The following is a 26,961-nucleotide window of genomic DNA, read 5'->3' as shown; positions in this document are numbered from 1 at the left end:
GCCACCAAAAAATAGAGGTAACTCATCTAATAGTGGACAATAAAATTCTCTCAAGACAAATTGAATTTGTCTCTTTATGAAAACAGGAATGTACACATTCCAGTATAAGAATAAAGTACCTCAACATGATCAACTGACCAAAAAAAAAAAAAAAAACTATCAATTCTTCTGGTCAAGCAGAAATTCTAAAGATTTCAAGAGGTTTTCCCAGAATAATGTATCAAAATACTTGGAAGAATGCTTAGTATCTTATACAACGGCTAGGTAGGGAAGGTTGCTTCAAAGTTTTACACCAACTGTAAGCTAACCTTTCTTGGCATACAACATGTCCACATTTTTCTACGGGGCACAGACAGGAATGACCAGCTCCTTCTGTTTTTAAGGATCAGAGCAATGAGGTCACAGGTCACTGGGAAAAAGGAACCCAAGTCATCTACTATGATGACAATGAGAGGAATGGATGTGCCACCAGCAAAGGGAAGACACCAGCAACCTCCCAGGTATACACAGATAAGCAGGCTACAGGTATTTACCCAGGGGTGCGGCCCCACCCACATCTCACACTAAGCTATAAGGGGCTTTATCAGAAGGACTAAACACCGTGGAACAGCTACCTTAGAAGATCTAGGCATATGGAGCTTCTAGAAACCAGAACGTGGGCTCTGTCCCAAGTCACCTGGGTAGAGGTAGGACTCAAGCACCGCGAGTGTAAACCTGGAAGGCTGTGCTAATGAGCTACAAGGATTCACAGCCACTCTTTCAGTGTGACAAAGACTTGACAACAGATCTTTAAGTCTAAAATAAGATCATGACACTGAGACAAAGATTTTATTCAGCAAGACAGAGTATGAAATATGCAGGCTTTTTTGTTTTTTCAGATGGCTGCTCTCTTATTTGGTCCACCTCCTTCAACGACTGTCATATGCTGATGACCCCCAAATCTTACTTGCAACTATGCCCTCTCTCAGCCTCAGACTGCTGTCTAACTTCTGGTCATTTCCTCACACGCATCCTTCAGATGTGTCAAACAAAGAAATCTCAGTCCACACACTGCTTCCTGGCCCAATGAGCTCCTCCTCTTCCTCTTCCTCCTCCTAGGATCCCTGTGTCCGCTCAAGCCATCGTCTCATTCCCCCAAAGACTGAAGCCTACAGGCGCATTTGGAAATCAAACCTCTGGCCCACTTGTCACCGCAGCTCACCGCATCTGGCCCATCCACCTTCGCAGGGCTTCTGTTACAGGCCCTCTTTGCATTATTTGCCACCTCAGTCCACACCCCATCACCTCAAGTCATTGTTATTCATCCTGATTAATCCTAGTTTCTGTCTCTCCCTAGCTGCTTGTGAATTTGGGCCACCAGATTCAACTTCCTCAATATATACCTAAAGACGCCATCTTCCCTGAAAAGCCTTCAGTGGTTCTCCTCTTCCCATAAGAGATGCAGAGCTCTCCAATACTTTATAGTCCAGCACTTTCCATACAATCCCACCTTTCTTCCCAAGCACCCTACACACCAACTGCATTTGCTGTGTCTCCAGTGACTCTGCTCTAGGAAACCAACAGCAGGACGGTGACGTGGCTTCTTCGTCCCTCCATCACATTTGTGGACCCCACAGAAAAGCACTGTTCTTAAGTGGATCACATATCCCACACATTACAAACACCAACCCACATGCTCGAAGACTCTCTCCGACACATTTGGCAACTGCCATGATTGTATTTGTAAACTATCTGCACAGTTATTCGGGAATATTGCCTCCAAAACAAAACTTAGACTGAACATAGCATAGCACCTCAGGCCCCACCTACAAGAAAACTGGTGCGCATGGCATGAGTCCACCGTCCTCTGGCCAGCTACGTAGCCCTGGCTTCTTTACCACAGCACCCAAGTTCCAAGAAAGAGATGCAGGTAAAATGTAGAAAAGAGTGGTAATGCAGACCCCAGGCAAAGAAAGAAAATCTGTTCCTTGTACTTCTGTTTGAGCCTAGACAAGCCTCAGACACCTCATGTCAAATAGGAACCTCTCCCAAGCACTGGTCAGACTCGTCATCTGAGCATCAGCAAACAGATGTGGGTACAAGTCAAGACCAACACAAAAACAGCTATGTCACTCAACTAGAAAGCCTACACAAAGAAGACTAGTTGACACTTCCTTTTTTGGATTGTTTTTTTTTTTTTTTTGTTTCCTTTATGTAGACTATATTTACATGATTTCTCCTTCCCTCCAACCCATTCCATGTCCCCCACTCCTTCTCAAATCCATGACCTCCTTTGCTTTATTATTGTTACATATACCAGTGAATACGTAAGCACAAGCTGCTGAGTTGCTCATTCTGTGTTGCTCATGTGTATCTGACACATCTAACCATTTCGGTCATGTTGTTACATCACACAATTTACAGTCCCATCTCCCCTCCTTCCCTCTTCAATCTTGCCTACAATTTCCTTTGCCCATGCTTGAGACGTCTCACATCTGACCATCATTAAAACGATTTCTCTAATGATCATCACACCTCATGTTTGAAAATGCTCCTACCTCCGGGGAGACCAGAACCTTCCTGAGAATCCCTTCGAAGCCCTAATATTCTCCCAGAACTAAATATGATACCAAAGAATTCAAGGATGCTTCCAGGTTCCCTAGTAGTCAGAGACAGTATCTTTGGGCTAAGGAGATGGCTCGCTGGGTAAAGCACTTATCACTCAAATGCAGGTATCCCTAAAACTCATGAAAAAACCAGCATCGTGACACATGTCTGTAATCCCAGCGCTGGCACAAAAAGACAAGAGAATTCCAGACACTCCAGAGCCAACAAGCTTGGTGTAAAAAGCAACAAACAAGAGACCCTGTATCATGGTGGAAGACTATGAACACTATCCACACACGCAAACCATGACATGGGCATCCGCACACTTACATCAACACACAACACATATACACAGATTTTTTAAAGCTGATTTTAGGTTGATCCATCTTCCTGCTATTTCTGCATTGAATTCAAAAAGAACTCAGCAAAGTACTTCCATTTGGAAAAAAATTATTTAAAAAAAAAATATATGTATCCATAGTGACACTTTTTGAAAGGGTGGCCTTGATACCGCCAACATCAAGGCTTTAGGAGGTCATCTTCCTTGAAGGGCATGCCCTCCCAGCAAATGCCCTCACAGATGCACCAAGTGTGACTTTTTCCGGGACTGCTGAGACACAGTCTGTCACAACTGGCATCAGTTGCCATAAGCAAGGTCTAAGAACCTGACCCTGGCAAAGCACATTTTACACTCCAGTGCTGCTTATCCGGGCAATACCAAGTGCAGAGGCAGAGGGGGCAGGAAGGCAGAGAAGATACTGAAGCATGATGCCACGCGCTACGCCCAAAGGCACCCCACTGCCGAAGCTACCTCACCCACACAGACAGACCAAACCCACGAAACCAAGGTTTCAAACTGCTGCTGAGCATCCCATAAAAAGCAGTTCTATTTCTAACCTCCCGCACCATGGAAAAATACAAACGAACATCAAGCAACCTAGAATCTCTCAAAATCTTATTTTTATACTCTTTCCCCACACCCACACCCTAACCTCCCCCACAAAAAATTTAGGTGGAAAATTTTGCTAGCTTTTTTAGAAGTTTGACAATACTGTGATCAACTGGTGACGCTGGTGCACACCTGAATTTAGAAGAATTTGTTAAAGACATGCTTCTGCTATAATTACGTGTGTGTCTAGATGATGAAAGAAAATGTCACTTGGTAATAGAAGGGCAGAGGACAGAAGGCACAGTTCGGTTAATAAGTGCTTGCATGCAAGCATGAAGACCTAAACTCAAGCCCCAGAACCATGTTAAAAATCCTAAATTCAAAGATTTTTAAAGGTGTGCCTGGTGGCATGGATTTAGAAATCCCAGTGTTGAAGAGAAAAAAACAGGTGGGTCCCCGGGGGGTCCCCGAGACTTGTGGGCCAGCCGGCCTCTTCTACACGGCAAATTCCAGACCAGTGAGAGACCAACAGCTCAGAAGAAATAGTTAGATGATGGCTGAAGAACGGCACTCAAAGTTGCCCTCTGCCCCGCCCCCAAACACACACTTGTAAAATAAAGTAACAGATGGCAAAACGAGCCAGAGAAACTCCAAGGTCTCGGGCCACAGACAGAAGGGCTAGTGATACGCCTCTGAAGGTGGTTTTTCTTCCTTTTAGCCTTCCTCATTGCATAGCTCTGTTTTTCAAGTCTAAACTATAAACACAAGCGCCCAGTGTTCCTGACACCTGTGCTGTGTTTCCTCCTCTCTTAATGACAGTCTTAACCCAAAGTCAGAGAAGCGGGGACGGAGGGAGGCGGGTGCTACAGCCTTCCAATTCCAGTTCCCAGTCACACAGGGATGGCTATAGGGATGAAAAGGCCAGAGGTGGACTTTCCAGACAAAGGGAAACTCTGAGTAGAGCCCTGAAAGAATTCAGGAGTCCGCTGAGAACCCAGGAGGACAGTGAAGAGATCTCCCCCCAACCCCTGCCCAGGCCTCCTACTTCTGTTACCTTGGCTCTCACCTCCCAAAATGACCAACTTGGAGGGTAACCCATCACTGTCCAGCTTCCCGTGCCGACAGAGATATCACTGCAGCCTCCACACGAATCTAAGTTGACAGCTGAGTTGATTCCTTCAAGGGGAGGCACTGCGGGCTTTCATTTCTATCACAGCTCTGATGGCTCTTGCTGGGTCACATTTCTTACAATTTCATCTGTTCTCTTGTACACTATCATTTTGTACACACATGTCACTTTATTTAGCAGCATAAATGACACAACACAAATGCCTCTCCCGGTACTGCTGGCCTTTGATCTTGGGGTTTTGTTTTTTTTCTTTCTTTCTTTCTTTTAACATAATCATAGGAAGTTCAGGCCAGAGAAGCATGGTGTTGAATAGGGTTGTTGGTTAATTGCTGAGTGTTTCTCAAAGTGGCTCCTTGTCCTCACCATTGAGCAGGGAGCCTGAATTAATGATTTAATTAATGATTTCTTTACCTACATCTCAGCAGCCTTGCATTTCACCCATCTCATAACACCTGGCTCTAACAAGACGCTGCATCCGTGGTTTGGGAAACCTGCTCGGTGCTGAAGGGACACAGACAGCACCTGTATGTTGTCTGCCAGTCACCACATGTTTGATCTGTGACTGACAGATGGCTAACATCAGAACAGAAAAAAATAATAATAATAACTGACATTTTACTGCGCATTTAATGTGTATTGATACTGAATTGGGCATTTCAAAGATAATTTCACATGACAAATCTCCCATTGAGAGATAAGGAAAGTTGAGACTCGGAGTGACAATTTGCCCAGGTAATAACATGAGCAGACATGGTAGGGACAGAACTCAAGCCAAAGTCTGTATCTTGCAAGTGCAATATGGTCAAGGTGCACATGCTTTCGGAGGCTTCAAGAAGACCGAATTTTAAAAAAAATACTTTATAACAACCTAAACACGGAGACTCAAACCCACCTTCAAAGCCAAAGCCAAATAAATCTACTGCACCCAGAGACAGGCGAGGTACAATTAAGGCAAATCCCTCCCTATCCTCCCAGAGAAGCAGAGCTGGGGGAACGAAGGACACCTGTCCAGCATGATCATCACTTAGGAATGCCTCGCAGTCCAGCTGTGAGCTTTACCAGTAACAGAGCAAGCATAAATTCCAGGACAGCCAGCTGTAAGAACCTATTTTAAAGGTGTGAAAGTCTTGACAGCACCTCAGAATCAAAAGTCTGTGCTTGGGAGCGCCTGGGAATGCCGAAGTGGCATGCACTTGTGCGGCGAGGGTGAGCGGTTCTTCAACTGCTCCCGTTGGCAGGGAGGAAAGCAGTTTTGTATTTAACCTAAAAGCCACATACGGCACTGCAGTCAAGAGAAAGTTTTCCATTACCAATTTTAAAGTTGCTTAAAATAGTTGACAGAATGAGGTGATCCCATATAAGGAGAAAAATCAGATACTTATGTAATTTTTAGGAATTATTGCTACTTTTACCAAAATTTTTGTAAATCAGATTTCACAGTCCTTTGGGGCATAATTCAGTGGTATGTTCACTTACTTAGAAAACTACTTGAAGACAATTTTAGGCTTGGGTGGGTGAACTTAGGGAGAATGCATGTGAAATAAAGAAGACAAGAAAACTGCACTCACACTCCACAGGCCTTACTAGAGGGCTTCCTCCTACTTTAAGCTTTTAGTAAGTGTGCCAAATCACAATATGAAAATCCCCGATGCTCATTATGTCTGAAAAAACAAGGGCTTCTCCAGCAGTATCTTGTCCTGTCCAGCTAATGGAGAAATCACACAAGTGCACATTGTCAGCAGCACAGGCGTCCATGAGATGTGCCAAGCACTTCTATGAACACTGGTCATCAACCCTGTGACAAAAGTTGTGTCGAGTTGGGTTGGCATACCAAATACTGGCAAGGAAAACAGAGAGGAGGATGGAATAAAAGGGACCAGGATCTGTCCTGGCCCTTAGAAAGATAGTGTGGGGTTTGTTAGAAGAGTCAAACCTTCTGGCAAATTAAATAAAAAAAGAAAGAAAGAAAGAAAAGAAATTACTCAAACTTTATAGAACATTATAGAACTCGTTACCTTTTTAAAAATTATCAAGTGTCTTCATTTGGTGTCAGAAAATGTCACATGAAGCCAGTCAACCAGGCAGGACCAGAGTCAATAAAATCACTTAAGAGTCAGCATAGCAGAGGGTAAGGGACATCTTTAGGTGAGGAGCTAAAGGCAAACAAACTGGAATCTGGGGACAGAGCATTGCACCCTCTATCACCATCCCTGACTGACTGACTGACTGACTCCCCCAGAGCTGGCCCTGAAGCTGGCTTCAGACTAACGGATGTCAGCACTACCAAAACACGCAGTCACCATCTAAACTTTATCTCCACGTACCCCAAGTTTCAACCACTTACACATCACTCTTCAAACTGAGCACACGGACCAATGGAAAACAAAGAAGACTTAAGGGTGCCCAGCCGCCACAGACCGGACAGTGCCATCAAATTTGCTTCACAGACATCAAAAAGAAGGCTATGCTCAGCTCACCTCTGAATTACACAAAGCCTGAGGTCCGTCCTTAGAAACCGTCCAGGGAGAGAACAGGGGTCTGATGCTGCAAATGTAGGGCCTGAAGTTCTAGAAGAAAATACAAAGAATTTCAATGAGTTGGTTCTTCATTTCTCTCTGTTCAATTTACCCCAACCCAAGTTCCAAAATTCATTTGAGAGCTGTCAGAATCAAAGGCACAAATATCAAAATCAATAAAATGAAAATGCAAACATAAACATCAAGTATTTCGGGGGGGGAAGAGAATCAGAGGCAAAAATCTGGAGTGAAGGATAGGACTAAATTGGGATCTTTACTAGGAGGCACTGAGGAAAGTAAATTCTCATTCTCATGTTTATATCAACAGACCCATTTGTTCCCCTCCAAAGACAGTAGCCTTTTCTTCAATTAAAAAAAAAAAAGTCACAACTAATGGACAACACTTTGTGGGACCGTTTTCTTTTTAAGTTCAGACAGACAAGTTGTAACAATGAGAGTTTTAAAATTGTATTATTGTGTATATGTGTTCATGGATGCAGGCACAAGCATGCCAAGGCATGTGTGTAGAAGCTGATAACAACTTCCTGGAGTCTCCTTCCACTGTGGGATGTAGGGGCCAAACTCAGCCTCTCCCACTGACTAAGCATCAAGTCATCTCTCAGTGGGAATGCTCTCTCTCTCTCTATTGCTCTTTGAAATAGGGTCTCCCTTCATAACCTAGGGCTGGCTTCTGATAATCCTACTGTCTTAGCCTTCTATACAGCCTGACGAAAAGAGCATTTTCCTTCTTAATGATCCAAGTCACTTTGAGATAACTCAGGGTACCTAATCTTCAACAGTAAAAGGAGGCAAGCCCAAGTACACCTCATCCTTTCTTGGAAAGACATCATTTAATTCTGTGCAGTGGTAAAACACTAACTAAGAAGACACTGTCTGTGGTTGTGTCCGCAAGGTTGTCTGTCTTTCTGTGTCCTCCATCCTAGTAGTAAAGCATCTTTAGTGTTACAGATTGTCTGGCTCCCGCCACATATCATCAACACCCTTATCCCAACATAGTGAGCATGCTGTGTGTGGCGTCCCCTTCTAGGCGGATCACTGTGCCCCATTCACAGGGGGATGGCTGTGCCTCATTCAGTGGCTTCCTGTCTTGTCAAGCCATTCCAGGTAAAGCTCTGCCTCCGATGAAATGGGTACTTCTTAGCACCCAGCCTGCCAGTCCATAGGGCATATTGTGTCCAAAGTAGAATAAGCAACCATCTGTGTCATTTGTGTGCCACAGTGCACTCTCCACAAGACTTGTCCCTCAAGTTGTGTTCCTACCATATGCCACGCCCCAGTGTTCAACCAATGCAAAGGTATCCAGATAAAAGAGTGACTGATAAGAGCACTGTGAGATTCCTGAGGAGTTCTACCCCAAATACATGAGCTAAAGCCCTCCCTGTTGTTATCCATCTCCTTCCTATCAATATTGGAGACCTACAGAATCTAGAACAGGATACTAAGCCCTTAATCCTGGCTCCTTAGATAAGATTCCTGAACAGCAACTTAAGAGTGAGGGGCTGCCTGCTAGCTTGGAAGGAGGGGGCTGCCAATAGGGAACTGGGGCCACATGGCAAGACTTGAAAGGGCCTCTAGGAGTTGAGAGTGGTCCTAGTTGACATCCAGGAAAGGAACAGGGGAAGCAGTCCTGCAGTTCCAAGAAATTTAATCCTGTCAACCACATGAACAACCTTGGAAGTAGACTCCCTTTTATGCAAAGCTCAGCCCACCTAACATTGTAACTTCAGGCCTAGGAAAGCTGAACAGAGAGCACGGAGCAGCTCAACCATGGAAACTGAGATAACAAATGAGTGTGCTAGCTTAAAACACCATTTTTATTACATAAAAAAGACTGTTATTCAGAGATATAAGACCAACACATTTAATAACAGATATATACAATATGTATTTATATATTAAGTGCATGTGTAACTGCCTCATCCATCACCCATGAATAAATTTTCTCACTCAACTATGACCACCCTACAGGAAAGAACTACACTGGAGCATCCTGATCTCATGGGAGGCCCCGAGCTTACGTGTGTGGCTGTTTAAACATCTATGTGAGTGCATCATGGGCGGGTATTTGCATATTGAAGCCAAAAGACAACAATGGGTGTCGTACTCAAAAGTCATCTACTTCCTTTAAAGACTGGTACTCTCATTGGCCTAAAAATCATCAATTAGGTTAGCGCAGGGGGCGCCGATAGCCTTAAGGATCCTCTTGTCTCTGCCTCCCCAGCACGAGAATTAGAAGATATAGAGCCTTCTTGGCATTTTTATGTGGAGTCTGGGCGGGGGGGGGGGGGGGGGTCAAACTCAAGATTCCATGCTTGTGAGCCAAACACTTTACAAACTTAGCCATCCCCCTGGGGCTAGTTTTTAATTTCAACAATTATGATTAGTCAGTGTCTCCATAACATAATAAGGTCATAGCAAGTAAATCAGTTCAGTCCTTCAAAGCAGAGTTCAAAGAGTCAAACTTAATTTCAAAATAGGTTGAGAGAGATTTATCCTCACAGTTAGACCTGTCAGCCCAAGTCGGTGCCTAGAAATGTCTCTCAGAAAGTGGGAAGATTAAAGTGTAGAAAAACGGAGTAGATGCACAGAGCAGGCATGGCTTGATCCAGGGAAGGGTGTGTGCATTAAAAAAAAAAAAAAAAAAAAAAAAGACAGAAAGTGACAGAAGCAGTGAAGGAGCTTGTAGTTCTGACCCAGGGTAAGGTGCCCAAGGGTACCCAAAAGCTCACAAAACAAGCAAGGGCTATGGGAACAGGGAACAAGCCAAACATGAACTACAGTAGGGTACTAAGGCACATAGGAACCCATAACACAAAGTAGAAGTGAGGAACGGACCAGACCTGACCCTAGAGTAGCTTGCCCAGCTCACTCCCAGAGGCTGTGAAAATAGCAGATAGCTGGACCTGACCCAGGCAGCAGACTGACTTAGTCCTCTCTGAACATTGCAACTACCTCCATCCAATAGTTAACAGGAAGAAAAAACAAGGAAAAAGAAAGAGGGGGTGAGATAGAAGAGAAAGGAAAGAAAATCTCAATAAACTACCTTCAGATGCAAAAGTCTCAGTGCAGACACATAAGCAACGCAGAGAAAAAAGACAACAGTCTCCTCCTAAAATCACCAACTTCATAGCAATAATCCCCAAAGAGCATGACTTAGAACAACTTTCAGACAAAGAATTCACAGGAATGATTACAAATAGGTTCAAACACTCGAAGAAGGCATGAGTGTATTCTGAGAGCAAAAAAAAACAAAACAAAACAAAACAAAACAAAACAAAAAAAACAAAAACAAAAACGGCTGAATGAGATAAAGAAGTCAATTCAAGATATGAAAATAGAATTCAATAAAGAGAGAGAATTGCTAAAGCAAAGCTAAAATGGAATGACTATAGAAACAAAAGCCTCCATCAGCCAAATTCAGAGTTCAATGGACAGTCTTGCCAATGGGATTAATTGATCATGTGGAGAATAAAACACAAGGCAAGTTAGATCGTTAGTTCAAGGTCAATGGCAAATTTTTTAATGTATACAAGAAGAGAGTATGGGAGGGCTTTGGGACACCATGAAAACACCAACCTATGAACTGTGGGCATATAAAGAGGAAATTTACACTCCAAAAGCATAGAAAGTGTTTTCAGCAAAGTCATAGAAGAAAACTTCCCCAAAATGGAGAAAGAGATGTCCATCCCAATATAAAAAACATAAGAATACCAAAAACAACAGAAAAGAAACTCCCCATGCCATCTTATAGTTAAGCCACTAAAACCTAGAATAAAGGTTATTGAGAGCCACAAGAGAGAGGGGTCAAAGTCACATAGAAGGGCAGACCCATCCCACCAACAGCTGATTACTGGGTAGAAACATTTAAAGCCAAAAGAGCAACTGTTATACTTAATGGGACTATCTACCATAATTGAAGAAATAAAAACTTCCCATGACAGAAATAAACTACAGGAATTCACGACACTAATGCAGCTCCTCGGGGGTACTGGAAGGACTCAGGGCTAGAGAGAAGGACCAGGGCAGCTGACCAAAAGAAGTTTAAGAAACACCACAAAAGCAACAAAATGGCAAGAATTAAACCACACCTCCCTATAATAGCTCTGACTTATAGTGGCCTCAGTTCCCCCCAAATAAAACATAAACATACTGAAAAAGATCTCAGGGAAATATCCTTTCACAGAAGCTGCCAATGAAATAAACCTAACAAAGACTCAAAGGACCTACCTCCACAGTGAAAATTTTAAGAAACTGAAAAAGACAATGGAAGACACAAGCTTGCCCATATTCATGGATAAGGAGAATTAATATTGTGAAAATGATTATCCTATCAAAAACAATCTACAAAGTCTATGCATCTCAAAGTTCTAGGGCTACTCTTCACAGACACAGAAAAACAACAACTACTACTTTGAAAGTCGCATAGAGACACAAAAGACTAAAGCTAGACAAAGCCATTCCAGAGAAAAGAATACTGCCCGAGGAATGGCCATACCTGGTTTCAACTTACACTACAGAGCCAGGGTAGCACACACAGCAGGAGCCTGGCACAAAAACAAATACACAGATCAGTGGAATAGACAGGGCCTCAGAAATGCCAAAATACACACAGGAGAAAAGACAGCATCTTCAACAAATGATGCCAGGACACTGGCATCAACATGAAACTCCATTCTTACCTCCTACCCTGCACAGAAATCTACTCCCACCAAGTCAAGGATCTCGACATAAGACAGGATACTTTGAAACTGCTAGAGGAAAAAGTAGGGCGTGTGCTTTGATTCACAAGTAAGGACTCTCTGAACAAAATATTATTAGGAATTCACTGTGTTAAGAGATGTAGCCACTGTCCAGTTTACTCATGCCCCAGCAAGCGGCTTCACACTCATGCCCATGCGTGTGGCCCTAGTTACACCCAGTGAGTCACAAAGCAAAACCAAAACACATGGAAGCAGGGTGGAAACTCAATGGAGAAGTGGAGTTCAGTGGAGGCTGAAAGAAAATAAGAAAGGGTATGTGTGTGGCCAAGATATTTTATATATACATATGAAGTTATCAAGTAAAAAATTGATTTAATAGAAGAAATGTCTCCCAGGAGGCCACACTTTTGTCAAACATCATCTCTAACATTTTATTATCTAACAGCACAAGGTTAAAAAAAACATCTCTTAAGGTAAGTCCACAAATCTATACTCGGGAACTTATTACGTATCCTAGTCTTTCATAAATCACTCAGTAAGCATGAGCACTACCCTCTCAGGCAGCAGGATTCTCACACCCAAGCCAAGAAAAACGAAAACTATCAGTTCCGTAACACAAGGCTGAACCCATCTTCCCAGCAGAATTTGGACTCTCTGGGGCCCATCTCTAGCTGTGAAAATAGCAATGACCCACAGATTAGGATCCTCTCAGGCAGGAGGCAGGTGGTGAGCTGGCATGGAACCAGCACTCCCGCAGAGGAAGAAACGGGGTTACACAAAAGATGATGGATCCCAGGTCGGAATGCAGACCCAATACCTACGCAGGTTTTATTCTTCCTTCTAGTGAACGCACACTTTTTTCATAATCTCAAAGAGCATGCTCAACGCAAAATTCAGGACTTCAAGCAAAAAGACTAAGCATGGATGTTAGGATTTCAGCAGAACGGTTGACTCAAGAGAAAAAAAAAAAAAAAACAGAAGAACAAGCACAGGCACTCACAGGAAACTCTGGCTGGTCTCCTTTTGCGCATTCCCTGCTGCTCAAAGTATTTGAGGAATCCACACGTGGCTTTCCAACGTAATAAAATACGGTCCTGTGGGGCTGATAATCTCACTAACCCCAAACCATCTCCTGAAAGACATGTTCCTGACATTGTTTGTGGGCAGGAGCTCCTGTGAGGCCCAAGAAGGCGGCAGGATGGCAAAGAACTTTTAACAGGTAGCAAGGACTTTTCCCTGGCACAAGACGAAGACAAAAGCAACGATGAGAAGGGAACCCCATCCTCTGTTACCTTTCTGTTTACTTCCTGCCAGTGTCTGGGGCAGAACCCAGGGCTTCACACGTACTAGGTAAATGTGGTAACTTCTGAAGTTAGCACAGCTCTGAGTTTAGGGCTGGTCTGGTGCATTTTCTGTTTTGATTTTGTTTTGACACTCCGTATTTGTTATTTTGTTCTGTTTTGTTTTTTGAGACAGGGTCTTTCAGGATAGCCTTGGTAGGGTTGGAACTCGCTCTAAAGACCAAGACTTGTGTTAAACTCACAATGATCCTCCTGCCTCTGCCTCTGCCTCTGCCTCCTGAGAACTTAGATTGCTGGGGCACTTTTTTTGGGCAGATTTGGGGGGAGGGGTAATGAGCTTGCCATGGCTTGTGTGGTAGTTGCAGGGGTAGTGGGGGTTGGTTCTCTTCTCCCATGTAGTGTGTGTTCTAAGGACTGAATTCCCATTCCGAGGCCTGGCAGCAAGAGCACTCATCCCCTGAGCCATCCTGAAATTTGTTTTCTCAACTTTCTCACTCTATCAATAAGAAAGAAGGAGGGGAAAACTTGTTTTAGGGAAAGATTAAGAGAGGAACCCAGCAGGAGATTCCCTCCCTTGCTCTGAAACGAGAGGTGCTCTAGGTGGCAACTACATCTCCTGAAGTAGAGCCTTTTATGACACAATGAAGCCTTCAGACAAGAGTTGGGCTGGGGGTGGGCAAGCAATTTCCAGAACCATAAGTGTCACAGGAAGATTAAGGAAAAAGAAGAGGTGTCCTTCCCCAACCCATTTTTATTTTTATGCCATTCTTTGCAGAAAAGATAGCTTCTACAGCACCCCATCTCAGATACAGCAACACACCTGCAACTTTGTATAAGACACCAGTGTATAGAGCACTGACTTGATTGACTGAATGCACACACACTACATCCTTGCGACTGAAGCATCTCTTTGACCTGGTCCAAAACAACTGCTCACCAGCTTTCTCTCACAGGGCGGCATTAGTGCAGCGTGAACAAATGGTGAGAAATATTAATTATAGGTTTAACTTTTCTAGGGCTCAAATGCTGAACAGTGCTCTTACAGAAGAAAGAAACCAGCAGCCAAAGGGGTCTGAGTCAAAGAACAGCAGGAAACATGGTAACTGACTCCCTGCTTTGGGGGACTTGGGGAGAGGGGCAGCCAGTGTACAAAATTATGCCAGTAGAGTGGGGGTGGAGCCAGCACACAAGCTCCACCCCCAGCTGGTCATCTTCACTGTAGTTACAAGTTTGAACACCTGTTCTAAAAAAAACAAAGGCAACTATTTCACAATGTTCTCTGATATCTATTCCATTACTAATATATTATATACATCATATATATATATATATATATTATATACATTAATATGCAATGTGGCTGCACTGGGCAACTAACAGACACTAACATGATGAGGGAGAACAAGAAGAAGCCAAAGGCCAGTTACAGCACTTACCCAGCCGAGACTGAGCTTTTATCCCCAAATAGAACAGAAGGGCCTCTTAAAGCAGGTATGTAAAATAGTGAGATGTCCCATTTTGCCACCAGGAAGAAATAAGAAATGGCAAACAGCCACTCTCATAGGTTGTCTCTCCTGGGGCTCAGAGCACAGAACTTGGGGGTCTTTCCTGGTGTCCACAAGTACCCACTGTCTTCAAAAACCTGCCAGCCATCTGGAACACTTATAGCTGGATCTACGGAGGCTGAGGCACCACATGGTTCATTGGCCTCAGCGGGACAGAGGCCTCATGCTGGAAGCTTCTCTGGCTCTTCTGTCCTCTCCATTCAACCACGGTCTTTCATCCAGGAAAAAGCAGGCCATGTACACTGCGCAAATGACAGCCTGGCTTCCTGTTCTCCTGATGCTTGTTTGGCTCTAGTGCTTTCTCCAGCAAAGCTCAGAAGCCCCACCTCTGAAGGCATTTGAAGGAAAACGGAACAAGGCCACCCTCGGGTGATGTCACAGTCCTGGGATAAATTACAGCCAACATGGCACTCCCAAATCCTTTCCCCCACCTCCTACCCCCACCCCACCCCCGAGAGCCTAATGCTGCACGCCTGCTTACAAGCAGAGGCACACAGGCACACTGCTGAGGCACATGTTTCAGGACTCTAAACAGAACAATACACACGGGAGGAAATGAAGTGTTGTTGGTTTTTTTAATGAATCTAGAAGAAAAAAAGTCTTAAAATAACACCCAAAGCTGGGCATGGTGGCGCACGCCTTTAATCCCAGCACTGGGGAGGCAGAGACTGTGAGTTCGAGGCCAGCCTGGTCTACAAAGTGAGTCTAGGACAGCCAAGGCTACACAGAGAAACCCTGTCTCAAAAACTTTAAAAAATAAATAAATAAATAACACCCAAAATGGGATGGCATCATTTAAGTGACCTTCGAGTACAATCGAGAATGCTTTCGAGCAGACTACAGCCTCTCTGAGACTCAAGAGCTGACAAATGAAGACAATGAAAGAAACTGCGGTGCCTTGTGTTCTGCCTTAAGCAGACATGTACTTAGGTATTGTATGCGGTGGCACATGTATGGATCCGAGGGAGCGGGCTGACGATGTCAGTGATTCATTCTAGAGCCTGTTCTAAGTCGTCGTCCCCAGCCATGCTCACTTTTTCAGCGTTCACCAACTGCATGGACATTCCCCCTCAGGCTCACTTGGGACTCTCCTACTGGATTGGGTTCCACCTCCTTCTCTGTACCCTGCTCCCCCTCAGTATAACCATATCGCCATAACTGGCATTCCTAGGAAGAGAAACCTCAGGAGAAGGCTCAAATGCCCAGCTTCCAACACTTCAAAAGCCCAAATCTTGACCTCTTGGTAAGATAGCAGACCTGGCCTCAAAACATCAGACCTCACTAGGATGAACCTGTTGATCCATTAGTGATATCTGCAAAAGACACATGTATAGCCTTTCATTCATACAGGGTCATGATATTAAATATATACACAAATATGCAGGCTCAGCTTTTTTTTTTTTTAATTTGGGAAAATATATTTAACCTTACAGCCTAAAAGATGTTCTATCTTTGCTTGCAGTGCCCGTTGTAATCTATTGAAAAGGTTTCCTAGTCAGTGAGTTTTCGCCTTCAGAGAAGAAATAAGCTCTGGCCTAGCTGTAAAACTTGCCTTGTTTGCAGCCTCATCCTGCAAGACTCATGACCTACCCAGAAAACAGAGCCAAAAAGAACTCACTCACCTGTACTACCTGCTATGGACTTTTCAAATAAATCTGGAATTCAGCTATTCTGAGATAGCTTAACAAAACACACTTTACTGCTACAGCATTGTTCGTTGCCTTGGCATTCACAGCTTTCATAGCTTGTAAATGGCCATTCCAGTAGGCTTAGCATAAGCTCAGCTTTGCACACCAGCGAAAGCCAGTTGGACTGTGCAGGTCTGCAGTGATTTCCAAGGCTCCGTGTTTCTAACAAGGTCCCAGGAGATGTGAGGCACAGATTGAGTCCCTTAACAAAGCACCATAGAACACAGGTTGGACCATAGTTCCAGGCAGATAGACACCATTTCCCTAGGAATGTGCATTCAGACTCAGTGTGTCAAGAGCCTGCTGCCACGGGCGCTTAGAGGTAGCATCCATAGGCACACTGTGCAGAGGCTCCCCAATAGGAAGGGTTGTGTGGGAAGAGTAGGGTGCAGAGCACACAAGGGAACACTCAGAGGGGTCAAAAGATTGCAGTGAGGACATCAGCTCTGAAAGTGACCAGGTACGGAAAGCTTAAACATTCAGAGGATGAGAAAGGCACACATACGTGGAAGGAATGCTTACACAGACAACTCTATTACACTAAAGGTGCAGCCATGTCATTCCCGGTGGCCCTTGCTTGAGCTTCCAGCAAGAACCGTACTGATGTCAGCTGCACTCATCTTTCAAAGTGGCTTTATCATGTGGGGGGAAATGACCATCTACCCTACTTTATTCAAAAATACATAGTTAAGTTTCCAACTACCTCCTGTATCGACTGATAATTTTAATCAAATCATTTAATCAAAGCCTCGTTAAGTGCTCCAGAACTCAGTGTCTGGCTGTCAAGACTAACAACCAGTATTTTGTAAGCCAGTTGCTTGTTTCTGTTGGATCCCAGGTTTTGCTTCTTTTCCTTTTTAGTTTACCAAGTTCCTCTTGTTTGTATAAAAGTCTTATGAACATTTCCCAGCATTTTCTACATGGGAGTATGGGAAAAAAACAAAAACAAAAAAAACAAAATTGAAGTCCTGTCCACCTCAGAGGCCACCGTTAGTCAACTAGAGTCTGGACATACTGTCCTACATGCTAAAGAATCAATAAATGCAAAAAATAAACTTCCAGAAAAGGAATGCCTACCGGGCAGTCTCTTATTCTGACCCACGAAGCCTTTCCTCATTTTTGTGGGTTTCATTAAGCTAAGAAGCACAGAGCACTATAAACCGGTTTGCTAGTTTCCATACTTGCTGCCAATTTTCCACTTCTGCAAAACCAATTTCAATTAAAAAAAAAATACAGTACAGTAAAACTCCCATGCAGTCTGAATTATTTGGGATGTGGGATAAGATGACAGAATACAAAAAAACTAATTGTTGGCAAATAGTGTCAATGTTCGTTTATTGTTTTTATTCTTAAAATCATTACTTAAGTCTCAGAATCATTTCCTCCTCCAAGGTCTGGAAAGTTTTTAAAAGGTGGATACTGCCAAACAATTGTCCTGAGTTTGGTTATTTTAAGGCACTTGTTTGACTACCTTGAAGCTGAAGGAGTTCTCATGGAAATCCATCCAAACCTCTGACTGCGTGGAAGATTTGTACAGAATTGTGACAGAACACTGCATAGCTTCTAAGTACTTTAACATTCTGCTTTGTGTGGTGTGTTAACCTTAAATGTATATAAAACCTGAAGCCAAAGACAGAAGGAAGAAAAGGGAGAAGTTAAGGGGGGGAAACTCACAGTGGCTGAGGGCAGCAACACCACACTCCGGGGAAAGCAAACCAAACAACAGAACGTGATGCTTCCGCTGCACGGTCACAGATAAGAGTAACAGCACATCCTAAGTCCACAAGCTTATTAAAATAGCTCCTTTCCTTGGTGTCTCCAGCTTTAAACTCAGACCAAGTTATGTCGAAGTTTCAAGCCCTCCATGAAACTGGCCTTCACTGAGCCAGAATCAGACAGTGGCACTGCTCAAGTAGCAAGAATTCATGAGAAGACAGACAGTTCCAGCCACAAGAGCTTGACGCGCAATGTGACTGGCCAACTTCCCAGCCACAAGGGATGCTGGGGCTGAGAAGAAAGAAACATCAAGCAAGGGGAACAGCAAGAGGAACAGAAGGGAACAGAAGAATAGGGGAGGAACTGAGCAAAGGAAGGAGAATCCAGAGGTCCACAACAAGACGGGGAAGGAAAGCAGAGAGTCCATGTTACCTCCAACCCATCACCAGGCAACAAAGTGTGCTACACGTGCCTTGAGAATAAAGATGTCCACTACAGCGCTACATACAGACTTTGATGGGGGGGGGCATTCTCTCTCTGCACCTTTTAAAATGCAAGAATTAAGGAACACTGATAAATGAATGCATTAGTCTGACCACATTACCGTAAGTCAGAATTTAAAAGGCAGCTAGTGACTCAGTATTTGTCAATTCACATTACATTCTAGGGACCCCCTTAAAAAATTGCTGAACGCTGGCCAAGTGGCTTGCTGTCACCCAGTGTGAATGAGGCACCTCCACCTCTGGCTGAAACCTTTTGGAAAAGCGAGAAAGGAGAGTGAACCAAGGGAGCAGATGAGCTCCATGCAGCTCCCGTGATGAGACTTGCTCATCTCGAAGTTACATGGCAGGAGGAGCCGAGTCTGAGTGAAAACAGACAGCTGGTCTCTGGGATAAGAACACGGCACAAGTTGTTTTTAGAAAGTAAATTAACATACACAAGCTCTGGCCCTGGAAAACTTCACAATCCTGATAAAACTGTCCTCATTCTTCTCAAATTCCACCATAAAATGTGACAGGTGGAGTTGGTGCTCTTAGTTTTAAAATAAATAGATCAGACCACTCTGTGGTAACTGCTAATGCTGTAGGCCCGTGCTCACACGTGGGCATACCCACACACATGGAGGCAGGCAGTGCCAATTACCATAACTTAGCATCTTCAAACATTTCTCTGAGAATTTAAAAGTACAGGGCAAAAGAACTTAAGGGCATAGCTCTGCAGAACTAACCATCTGCAGTATCCCTAATGGATTTAGCTCTTGCAAGCAAAAGTACATTGTGCAACTACAGGTACAGTCTGACAATATTTGTCAACATCTCCTCCATCATTTTTTTTCTGTTAAGTGTGACCACAATGTAAGCCAAAAAAAATCCAGAAAATTATTTTATGCCATGATGACGAGATTGCATGCAGATGTACAAACAAGATTGGTACAGACATCGTCAAATATTATCAGTCTCATGGACACATTAAAAGAACGCAACATTTAGGCAGTAAACTTTGAACCCCTACCCAGACCTAGCCAATGGACAGGACATTCTCCACCGTTGAGTGGAGAGTGAGGTCTGACTTTCATATAAGCTCTGGTGCCCCATTTCTGACCACGTCCCCTGGATGGGGAGGCCTGGTGGCACTCAGAGGAAGGATAACAGGTCACCAAGAAGAGACTCGATACCCTATGAGCATATACAAGGGGAGGAGGTCCCCCTCAGTCACAGACATAGGGGAGGGGAGTAAGGAAAAAATAGGAGGGAGGGAGGAATGGGAGGATACAAGGGACGGGCTAACAATTGAGATGTAATATGAATAAATTAATAAAAAATAATATTAAAAAAGGCACCATTTAAGCCAGGTGTGGTGGAGCATGCCTGTAATCCCAGCACTCTGGGAGGCAGAGACAGGAGAATCATTGTAAATTCCAGGCCATCCTGGTCTACAAAGTGAATCCAGGACAGTCAAGGCTCCACAGGGAAACCCTGTCTTGAAAAGCCAAACAAACAGCATTTAGTGTCACTCTTAGAGTTCTGGGTATTTCCATACCCAGAATCAGTGACATGCCACCCTTTGAGGCTCAAATGACATCCTGAAGATAACTCCAAAGCTAGGGAAGGGACAGGGTCAAGGCGACCATGACTGCAGGGCTCAGGGAGGCAAACAGCCAGGTGCTGGCCTGACTCAGAAAAGCTATCTGCAGCAACTTCCAAACATAAAAAGTCCTTCAGCAGCATTCTTTTGACTTAAGATGAAAAACATATAACATTTTCAGCCGTGCCCACTTCAAACTCCAAAACCGCCCAAAGGAGCCACTGGACTGGCAGGATCCTTCCGCCTCTAGGAATAGGAGCATTGTGCTCGAAGGATAGGAGAAGACAGTATCCCTCCCCGCCCCCACCCCAAATGTGCCATCTTCCTCAGCTTGCTGCACATGCTCGCCTCCAAGGCTGCCCTACTGGCCTGAGTGCAGAGCTTTCTGCAGGGTGTGGAAGTGCAGGCTGTGCCCTCAAGGATGAGGCCATGAAAGAGATGAGGAAGGAACACAGCAAATTAAGACTGCAATGGCGAGTAAAACAGCTTCTGTGTTTCTGGGTCCAGAAAAAAAGGTAGGTTAGAGTCCTCAGAGAAGACGGCGGGAGAGGATTCAAAAAAATAAACATAAGCAAAGCGAACAACCCAATCAAAATTTAAAAAAAAAAAAAAAATGATCGAAGAACTAAATAGAGAATTCTCCAAAGAAGAAATACAGATAACATACGGATATTTTAAAAAGTGTTCAACACCCTTAGCCATCAGGCAAAATGCAAATTAAAGCTATTTTGAGAGTCCATCTCATTCCCATCAGAATGACTATCATAAAAAAATAAAAATTAAAAAAAGGAGAGGACATGCTTTCAAGAATGTGGGCAAAGAGGAACTTTTACTGCTGGAAGGAGTGTTAATCAGTGGTGCCATTATGGAAATAAGGGTGGGAAGTTCTCAAAATTCTACCATATGACCCAGCTATACCACTGCTGAGCATATACACAAAGACTCCACACACAACATACGTCCTCAGCCATGTTTGTTGCTGCTCTACTCACAAGAGCTAGGAAATGGCGTCAGCCTTGCTGTCCCTCAGGTAATGGATGGGAATGAAAACATGGTGCCCATGCACAGCGGCATTCCAGTCAGCTGTGAAAGGAATGAAGCTTTCAGAAGAAGCGATGTAACCCAGGCCCGGGAAGACAAATGACACAGCCTACTTTGCTAGCTTGGAATCTTTAGGTTTGTGTGTTTAACTTGGAGTGCTTATCAAGAACGTAGAAGGGGGGGGGGCTTTTAGAGTTGAAGGGGGACGATGAATAGTATAACCCACCATAACACAGAAGCAGGGGGTGGGGATATTGGAGGTGGGAAGGTGTGAGTGGGGAAAGACAAGGTAAGGGAGCCAACCAAAACTAAGGATGTATGAAATGCAATAAACAAGCCTACTATTTAAAACAATAATAATTACTATTTTTTTAAAAAACTAATTAAAAATATAAGTTAAAAATCGAACCTCGAAGGAAGGTATGTCGCATGGGTAGACAGTGCTACTCCAGAAGCCATTAGCTAAAAACCAAAAGTCCCAGTGCCAGATATGGGATGCCACTATGGCCGTTGTTGCTCAAAAAGGCTCTACAATATAGCTACTAATGTTGCTCTTGGTTGTCCTCCAGAAGAAGACTCTACTGTTGAAGACATCATATATACGCATTCACACACATATACATACACACCACACACACACACACACGTGCATATACACATTCACCCACATATACATACACACCACACACACACACGTGCATACACACATTCACACACACATATACATACACACCACACACACACACGTGCATACACACATTCACACACATATACATACACACCACACACACACACACGTGCATATACACACATTCACACACATATACATACACACCACACACACACACTTGCAATACACACATTCACACCTATACATAACACCAACACACACACACACACGTGCATACACACATTCACACCACATATACATACACACCACACCACACCGTGCATCACACATTCACACACATATACATACATACCACACACACACACATATGCATACACGACAGTCACACCACATATACATACACACCACACACACGTGCATACACACATTCACACACATATACATACACATCACACACACACACACGTGCATACACACATTCACACACATATACATACACACCACACACACACACGTGCATACACACATTCACACACATATACATACACACCACACACACACACGTGCATACACACATTCACACACATATACATACACACCACACACACACACGTGCATACACACATTCACACACATATACATACATACCACACACACACAGTGCATACACCACATTCACACACAACATATACATACACACCACACACACACGTGCATACACACATTCACACACATATACATACACATCACACACACACACACCGTGCTACACCATTCACACACATATACATACACACCACACACACACACGTGCATACACACAGTCACCACATATACATACACACCACACACACACACGTGCATACACACATTCACACACATATACATACACATCACACACACACACACGTGCATACACACATTCACACACATATACATACATACCACACACACACACGTGCATACACACATTCACACACACATATACATACACACCACACACACACACGTGCATACACACATTCACACACACATATACATACACACCACACACACACACACACACATTCACACACACATACATACACACCACACACACACACACGTGCATACACACATTCACACACATATACATACACACCACACACACACACATGCATATGCACATTCACAAACACACATAGTATAAAAATAGGGAGACAAGCTCAGTACTAGTTATATCCAAAGGGCCCGGTGTTCTCAGCACAGGAAAGTCTTACCTAACTCACCTTGCCTGCTTCTAGGGCAGGATGGTGTCATGATTTGAATAAGAAATTTCCCCCACGGTGTCAGGCATATGACAACTCGGTCTTCAGAAGCTTGGGGAGGTCTAATTGATGCATCCTTGCTGGAGGGCATACATTACATTACAAGCTTTGAGGTTTTGAAGCCTGGCACCATTTCCAGTTCACTCTGGGCTTTATGTTTCTGTTTGAAAATGTAAGTTCCGAGGCCCCTGCTCTGGCCACCGTACCCACTTCTTGCTGCATGCTGCCTCCATTGTGGACTCTAAACCTTTGGCACCCTAAGCCCAAAATAAACCCTTCCATCTTTAAGTTTCCTTTGTTCATTGGTAGGGTTTTTTTCTTAATTGCTTGTTTTTAATTATTGTATGTGTATGGGTGTTTTGCTTGCATATATGTCTTTGCACCACCTGTGTACCTGGTACCCAAGAAGGCCAGAAGTGGGTGTCAGATCCCTTGGAACTGACGTTTGATGGTTGTGAGCTTCCATGTGGGTGCTGGATCCTGGGTCCTCTGGAAGAGCACCCAATGCTCTTAACCACAGAGCCATCTCTCCAGCCCCCCTACTCTCACAGTGTTTACCACAGGAATAGAAAAGTAATACAGATGGCATCTAGGAATCTGCATTTTTAACAGGTTCCCAGAATAATTCTTAGAGCACACCGACACCTGAAAATTAAAGGCCTGAACTCCTATCAGACAGATGGGAGAGGCAGAGAAGGCAGGGTTCGAAGCTGGAGAAGAGAGTCACAAAGAAGGAAGGGAGGGGTCTGAGCTCTGAGCAGCTGGTTAAGGGTTCTCCAAGACTAAATGGGATAGAGATGCCCCTAGGGGAGATGATTTCAGCAAAGTCTAACCAGCTGCCAAATAAGCAGGACCTGCTGCCAACGGGGAGGGTGGGTGAGTGAGTGACAAGTCCTTGAGTACCCTCCCATGGGGGAGGGGCACCCCCTAAAGGACTGCCAAGGAGCCCATCTTGCCTTTCTAATTGAATCACAGCTCGGATGAGATGTGCTTCCTTGTTCTAGGAAAATAAAGGGATGTGGCATATCTCGTTTCTGGATACCACGGAGCAGCTCATATCTGCTACAAATTTCAACAAAATGATGACGAGCACAGAGGAAACTAGCATTTACCTCAGCCAGATGATATTTGTGCTGCAGAGCAGTGGCAACTGCACTAAAAGGCAGGCGGGAAGGGCAAGGTCATGAAAGCCAGATCCTCTGTGTTGCTACAGAAATGGGGGGGGGGCGTATCGGAGGGAGGAGGAACTAGAGACTCACACCAGGCCACACAGACAGGTGTGCTCTTCCCTGGTGAAGCCTGGCTGGCAACGAAAGCCACCCCTGCATGCAAGAAGGCTGTGGCCAGTCCTGGAATGGGAACTCGACCAATCAGTATTAGGTAGCCCTGCAGGGGGGTCTTCCGAGCACACTGCAGTTGGAGAGCTCTGTGTATCATCATCATCATCATAATAAATAATAATAATATAAACCTGGAGGGATAGCCATGCCTCTAGGAGGGACAAAAGCACAGGTCAGAAGCAAAACAGCCCATTCAGAGAGTGTTGTAAAAGATCCAAACAAGAAGTGTGGAGAGCTGAAGGCAGTATCCAGGAGAACGGTGAGTGGAGTCATGAAAAAAAAATAATAAAAATAAAAATTTAGCAGTTAAAATGCAAGACTTTGTAACACAGAGAACAGATTGTGGAAGGGTGGGGGTGGGGGGGCAGAATAACCCCAGCTTCGTGGTTTAGGCAACTTAGCTTTACATCAGGTAAAAGAAATGCAAGCTCTTATATAAGTTACAGATCAACTTGCCATCTGCCTCAAGCTTGAACCACTCAAGTCTGTTTGTAAGCCAACTCGGAATCTTCCAGATTCAGGAAGACGGTATTTTAAATACTTTTATGAAGCTGCACAATTATGAAACATGCCCGTGTGCTGTCTTCAGATCATCCTTCAACTCCTCTCTTCAGCACTGCATCTCAGAAATAGAAACTAGCCCAGATTTGAAAATCTCAGAAGAGAAAAGCTATAGAGAAATCACTCCAAAAATCCCAAAGCACAGCCATTTGCAGAAAAAAAGTACTGACCAATGCTTTAGCACCCAGAATGACTAAGTGGAAAGATCGCACTGTAGAGTACCTAATATGAAGTACATGTTAAAGAATTCTCAGTCCAAGACTGTTATTTATTTACCTAAGTTATAGGACTCAGGGTATCTGTGAGGAAAAGCCCATCTTATATGTCTATAACAAATGCTTCCAAAACTGTTCTTTTGTGTATGCATGTGTGTGTTTGCACACACTCGTGCTTCATATAAGATGGCTTTACACTTATTAAACATGGGTGTGCCTGGTATTTTTGGACATTCCCTTTGAGAAAAGCAGAAAACCTCACTCCGAGGATGTGACTCAAAAGAGCTGGGAAGGCGCCCAGCGTCTGGCCCCATACTTCCATGGCTGGGAATGCAGAGCTCCATCTGGCAGGGCTGCCTCGGTATATCCTCAGCTCGGCAGGGCTGTTAACAGGCTCCCTCGTCCCTTTACCAGTCCTCACTTTAAAATAGCACACAACTAATCAGCTAGCCGAAATTCCGGGCTGGGGCGGGGGCTGGGGTGGGGGCTCATAGCACCCTCACCCACCCTCCTCACACACACTGTCCCGTACCTCCTTTCCAGACATTCCAGGGTTCCATTATAGTTCCCCAAAATTCAAAAGTAATACAGGCTATGCTTTAGAGGAAATATTATCGCAAAAGAAACTGAACCCTGGGTATAAACCTAATAAACAGCTCATCACAGATAATATGGTCTCTCGCTTAAAACAAGTACGCAGGCTAGGCACTGAATATTACTGATTCTTCTGAGCTTTATGAGAACTCCCTCAGGAATGCTGGAGAGATGGCTATCCTTGCAGAGAGCCCTGGGTCAATCCCCAGCACCTACATGACAGCTTACAACCTTCTATAACTCCAGTTCCGGGGGATCCGATACCCTTGGCTGGCCTCTGCAGGCATCAGGCACAAGTGGTGCCCAGAAATACATGGCAGGCAAAACACTCATAAAACCTTCAAAAACAAAACAAAAAGTACCACTTTCCTTTTACAACATGGGTAACAAGGCACAGGATGGCTGAGTGAAGCATCCGAAAGTCATGCAGGCAGTCATTAGCCAAGGGAGATGGGACTTGAACCTGAGCAGCCTGGCCTGAAGAAGCAGACTTCCTCACCCCTAACTATAACAAGCAGGCTGCTGTTGGCAGACCTCTGGTGCCATGTAGAAGAATGTTAATTCAGAGCATGGCTGTTCTGGCAAGAGATCACATCCAAAGACCTTCTATGTCTATGTGATCTGGCTGCCAAGAGATCATAGCCAAAGATCTTCTAGGTCTGTGTGATCCAGCTGGAATACAAACATGCTTTAATCCAGGAGATGGAGGCAAACGGATCTGAGTTCAAGGCCAGTCTGATATAGAGCAAGTATCAGATAAAGAAAAGCTTAGATCCAGGCATGGTGATGCATGCCTTTAATCCCAAAAAAGGTAAAATGGGTTTGTAAGAAGGAAGCACCCATGTTTGAAAGTGATGTCTAATTGAGTGGCAGAAAAAGTGACAAATCAGAGAAAACTGGACAGAATAGGATATGCCCAGTTCTCACCAGAAGAGAGGGGAAAGGGAAGCTACTAAAAAGGCAGTTTTACAGAGAGGAGGCAGTTTTATCAGGACAGTGATAGAGAGATGGGTTGCAGAGAGAGAGCTCAGGTGAAGACAGATGCACCAGGGAATGAGAAGAAGCCAGAAGATCAG

At 44.1% G+C, this 26,961-nt stretch overlaps 1 protein-coding gene across 6 annotated transcripts in view; it reads right to left on the bottom strand.

Annotated features, from left to right (window-relative positions):
- Ldlrad4 (low density lipoprotein receptor class A domain containing 4) overlaps window positions 1-26,961 on the bottom strand; it is a 341,846-nt gene that overhangs the window by 272,900 nt on the left and 41,985 nt on the right. For 4 of the 6 annotated variants that reach the window (XM_051163513.1, XM_051163518.1, XM_051163516.1 and 1 more), the window contains exon 2: window positions 7,082-7,171. The exons of the other annotated variants lie outside the window; for them this stretch is intronic. The gene's annotated coding sequence lies outside the window, so the exon portion shown is untranslated. The remainder of the gene's footprint in view (window positions 1-7,081; window positions 7,172-26,961) is intronic. 6 annotated transcript variants of the gene reach the window in all.

Source organism: Acomys russatus, chromosome 20 (assembly GCF_903995435.1).
Source record: "Acomys russatus chromosome 20, mAcoRus1.1, whole genome shotgun sequence".
Taxonomy (NCBI): Eukaryota; Metazoa; Chordata; class Mammalia; order Rodentia; family Muridae; genus Acomys; species Acomys russatus.
Note: the sequence above shows the minus strand (reverse complement) of the source record. Positions and strands in the feature narration are given on the sequence as shown.